The sequence below is a fragment of the Hibiscus syriacus genome, unplaced genomic scaffold (genome assembly GCF_006381635.1).
Source record: "Hibiscus syriacus cultivar Baekdansim isolate YM2019G1 unplaced genomic scaffold, ASM638163v2 tig00013773_pilon, whole genome shotgun sequence".
NCBI classification, from domain to species: domain Eukaryota; kingdom Viridiplantae; phylum Streptophyta; class Magnoliopsida; order Malvales; family Malvaceae; genus Hibiscus; species Hibiscus syriacus.
The window spans coordinates 28,565-34,087 of NW_024062309.1; the positions used below are offsets into that span (position 1 = coordinate 28,565).

The 5,523-nt window shown below is 38.9% G+C and overlaps 1 pseudogene; it reads left to right on the top strand.

The window, feature by feature from the left end:
• The first annotated feature begins 560 nt into the window (after positions 1-560).
• Positions 561-2,247, top strand: LOC120206411 (annotated as a pseudogene).
• The last annotated feature ends 3,276 nt before the right edge of the window (positions 2,248-5,523 follow it).

Here is a 5,523-nt window from a genome sequence, read left to right on the forward strand (position 1 = left end):
TTCGGGTTAATTTCCACCAATAACAGATTCACCTTGAAAACTATTATCTAGGTGACTAGTGTGAAAACGATTGTACTAAAAATCACCCTAAGGTAGATTCCCAAGAAAGAGGAGGGGTCACAATGGTCCCTCTTAAAACCCACTTTCCTTAGACAGAACTACCAAGACAAGTAATTTTAATAGGACAATAATTGACAACAACTATACCCGACAATAGCTATTAAATAGACATAAAAGAGAACACCAAAATATTTCACTAATAGAGGAAATATTACAAAGAGAGAAAGAATACAAATAGCCTTTAAAATAGAAGAAGGTTTATATTTGTGGGATGATTAACTAAGGAGGAGGAGGGCTTTATTTATAACAAAAGAATTTCCCCTCCTCCTTATACGCAACCAATGTGGGACTTTTGTCAAAAACCAACATCATATACTTCCACCGTAATTATTTAACTACGGAACAGTAGCAATAAACTATGAAAACTACGTCCTTGGAAGTTGACAGAGGAAACAATAACATGTTACAGCTATTTCAAGCTTGTATACATGATTAGTACCATGACGACAAGCCAGTCGCCCTCGGGGGGCCCGAGATGTCCAAACCAGAGCCGCTCATGTCGTCTTCATCGAACCATTGGATTCTCTTCCGATACCGACCCTAGCCGCTTTTGTCTTTTTATGGAGTTTATTTTTGGTCCCTTTCGCCTTGGTCATTACCGAGAGTGTTTGTATAGCAACGAAAGGCAGGCAATCATCGGCAGTCGAACCCTTGTTTCCACGCAAAGGAACTGTACAATTACTTCTTAAAGCATTTATTATATGTCTGAACTGCATGCATGCATGCATTTCAATTATTGGGTGTGTCTATACCAAATACATGCATATGCATACTTTTTCATCAATATATTTATAATATATATATATATATATAGTAGAAATATATGAGAATTTAAAAATTTTAGGTTATATTCTCAAGCTCATGATACCAACCATTCCTATAGTACTGCTTAGCATAAATGATGGAATTAATGGTCAACTTTAAAATTTTAAACCGAAAGATAATATATGTTTAAACGTGTATAACCTTATATAATTTTAGATATTATAATAATAAATATATTAATTAAACTAATTAAGTCAATTAAGAAATTGTTTTTAAATATATTAATAAGTTGTCCTACTTGAATATGGATGCAGAATTGAAGCAAGAAAAGAAGTGTTCAACAACTATAGTAATTGGACAATAGAGAAATGTAATCAACTTTAAACTTTGCATAAATTTGAAAGATGGAAAAAAACCAACTTTTTAAGTTTAGTTAGTTGCTATTATATTATGTTAATATTGTTTCTAATGATGTGATTTATTTCTACTTAATTAAAATTAATAATCATCTTATTTTATATTGACTAAATATCATATCCGTCACGTTAGAAAATCAGATATTTTAATTTTAATTTTCGTATTCATTATAATAAAATCCAAGCTCGTAGGAAATATGTAAAATATGTATGTTAGCAACAAGCGTGAGCAGATTGCTATCCGTCACCAATGTTCGATCCCAAACTCCGGTCTGCCTTGTGATGAATCCCTCAGTTCTTCCGGCTCCACCGCTAGTTTCAATTCCATCGACCCCGGGCCCCAACTGCAATTGCGAAGCGTCGCATCGCCATCGCTGTCGACTTAAGCGAGGAGAGCGCTTACGCTGTTCGATGGGCTGTTGAGAACTAACTTCGTCCCGGTGACGTCGTCGTACTCCTCCAAGTTTGGCCGACCTCCGTCCTTTACAGAGCCGACTGGGGCTCTATCACCCCCAACTCCAAAAACAAGCACGAAGACGCGAAGGCAACCGAGGAGGAGTTTGACATTTTGGCCACGGCGAGAGCAAACAAGCTGGCGCAGCCATTAGTGGATGCTAAGGTTCCTTTCAAAATCCACATAGTGAAAGATCGTGACATGAAAGAGAGGCTGTGTCTGGAAGTGGAGAGGTTGGGACTGAGTGCAGTGATAATGGGCAGCAGAGGCACAAGGAGGAGTAACAATGGAAGGCTAGGAAGCGTTAGTTACCATTGCGTCAACCACTGCATTTGTCCGGTTGTAGTTGTACGCTTCCCGGACAAGGATGAGATCGGAGCCGGCCGAGCCAAGAGGATCAAGAAAAAGAAGATTGTCGAGGAAGACGTTGAAATGCAGCCTGTGCCGGAAGAGGAACTTGAGTATCATGACGCGGATTCATTTTATGTCTGAACCGAAAGCTCAATATCAAATATTTTATGACTTTTATCGTATTTAAGTGAACAAAGAATTCAAACAATTAGCAAATAGTAGTCAATGTAACGCTTCAAGTGTGATATCATTCTGAAGTTAAGTTATTTTCGGCCTAAACGGAAGTGGTATTTTATGTTAAAAGGATTAACTTAAATTTATAAAATTTCAGGGGTAAAAAAAAATTAATAGAAAATATATATAAAAAATCTTAAAATATAAGATAATTTTAAAATTTCATGGAGGATGACTGTCTCCATCCGCTCCCCTCGATCTACCCTGTTTGTCGGACTCAACTTCGCCTATATAATTTGATCTCTATATAGATGGATTATGAAATGAAATATTTATACCTTTATCATACGGCAAAATTTTCGAGATAATGTTCTCGAATTTTTTTATTTAACGATATAACGTACTCCCAAGATTAATTGCTCAAATAGGGCGAATTGCACAGTGTTGGCCGTAGGTCGCCATGCCTTCCGGGCGACCTACGGCGTGGCAGCTTCCATCATAGGTCGCCATGCACTCCGGGCGACCTTGTAGGTCGCCATGCACTCCTGGCGACCTTGTAGGTCGCCATGCACTCCTCCTGCTCCTCGCGTGATTCCTCTTGCCCTCGGATGCCCTCGCATAGCTCGCTCGAATGGCCTCGGTCGGATGCCCTCGGTCGGATGCCCTCGGTCGGATGGCTTCGGATGCCCAACGTGTTGGAACGTGCATGACACATGCAATCTCTCTCATAGCTCACCGGGAAGACATGGCGACCTAGTAGGTCGCCCGGATGGCATGGCGACCTACGACCAACACTGTAGATTTCACCCTATTTGAGCAATTAATCTGAGGAGTGCATTATCTCGTGAATTAATTTATTCGAGAACGTTATCTCGAGAGTTTAGCCTTTATCATACATATAGAGAGAGGATGTGTTTGCAACGAATTCTATATACCAATATAAGAAATGATCATTCAGCTCAGTTAGTAGAGCACAAGGTTTTTATCCTTGAGGTCGTGGGATCGAGTCCTATGGAGGGCATTTCATAATTTGGAGGTCTCCTACGGAAGCTGCTCTCAACCTAATGTTGGGGGCAACCTACTATCTTACCTCCCCTTACCCCATTACATATGGCAACAAGGGACAACCATTTTCTATATACCAATATACATCACTAATATTATTTATCAATATACATCACTATTATTTTATATATTTTCTAAAAATTGGAAAAATAGAAACTGTAGTTAATCTTATTTAATAATAGTATAAAATATTTATTTATGGGAGAAGACTGTTCATCCTTTTTCCGCATAACTCCTCTTTCCAGAAACCTAATGGCGTTGCTGGTCAGCCCGTTTTACATAGAGAAGATTGCTTTTATATAAATTATTTTAAACTAATTGTAAAATTAATTTTCTTACATATAATATAAATAAATCATATCCTATATATATGAAGACTGACCATATGACATGAACGAATTAGGATAAAATTCCTTTTTGTTTATTGCATTACATTTTTGGTGGTTGAATAAAAACATAATTTTATTAAATTCAGATAATGAATTAAATAATTACTGTGATATATTTGTCGGAACCGTCTTTCGGATGGGGCCCCGGAATTGGGCTTCGACTTGAAAATTGTGGATTGGAGTCGCCACCGACCACTTTAAAACGAATTTAGGTGGGTCGGACACCATTTTACTTGATCTGCGTTGTACCAAAAACATGTCGGGTTCGGGAGTCGATTACGGTCAAGGAAGGATTAGCACCCTTGAACCGCCCTTTCGGTACCAATTAATTTATCGGTTGTCTTTAATTGCGAAAATTAGAATTTAAATTAAAATTAAAATTATTCGATCCGAATTACTTACCATTTGATCGGCTGAAATCACGACTGAAACAAAACATGTTAGATAAAAAGAGAAAACAAAATGCTAATAAATAAAAAATGAATAAAATATATAAAAATAATAATAATAATAATGAAAGAAAGAAATAATAAAAAAAATAATAAAAGGTTAAGTTTAAAAAATATTTAAAAAAAATAAAGATAAAACTTAGGATCAAATTGGAACAAATTGAGCTTAATGAATTAGAAAATGAACTGCAAAAGAACAAATAAAAAGTTAGGGGACCAATTCACAGAATATAAAAAAAATATAAATAGGGACCAAATTGATTAAATCAGAAATATGGAGGCAAATTTACTGGTAGTGACCAAATTGAACTGCGACTCAAAATGATAGGGACTGCGGAGAGGATTTAAGAATCCTTTATTTGCACACTGGTCCCTCATATATAAATGCCCAAACACACCTTTTCTCAGCTCATTTTCAACATTTCCTTACAGATTCATCTCTCTCAAACGAGAGAAGGCTCTGAACCCCTCTCCCTTGGCGATTCCGACCACCTGTCGACGCTGTCCACGACCGCTCCTCGCGGCGGCCGAAAAAAACCAAAGCCCCTCAAAATACTCCTCTCCACCCCGTAAACCTAAATCTGTGACTTAAAAACACAAAATATGCCCATACCGGCGTAGATCTAGGCGTAAAGATTCGATTTTTACCCTTAAAACCCTTCGTATCCCGACGTTTTTCGTTCCTCACGGTGGTGCTTTTCCTCGCGCCAAGGGTTTCGATCCTTTCTTTGATATATTTTGCTTTGTATCTTGGATGTATTTGGTAGTTGTGGTTTGATGGGTTTTTGATGTCTTCTGGTTTCTGGTTTTTGTGACTCTGATGTATTGTTGGCTTCAGTTGATTTTCGTGGTTGGTTGCTTTGACCTTGTTGATGGTCTCACTCTCGTTGTTTGTTTGTGGTTGTTTAATTCTCGACGATGCTCTCTGTGGGTTCTGTTTGGTTCCCGATCACCCCCTCTGTACTGTGTTGGTCGTGGGTTTTTATAACCCCCACCGGCCGTTGGGAGTCCCGACGATCTCGGGATCGTGGTTGGTTGGTCGGGGATTTCGGGATGGGTCAGTCCCGATCCCCTCGGCCAGAAATCTCGGTGACCGGTGTGTGGTGGCGTTCAGGCTTCTGGTAACCTTGATTTGATCTTGACCGTTGGATTGGGTCAGATCCAACGGTCCAAGATTGGCCGCGGCTGATAGCTCTTTGTGGGTTAAACAAACCCTGATTCCCTTGCTATGTTGGCCATTGATCTCTTTGTTGATCCAACGGTCCCCTGTTGCGTGGCGCTGTGACATATATTGGAACCCTAATTTGACCTCTGGGCTGGATCAGGCCCGTCTGACTGGA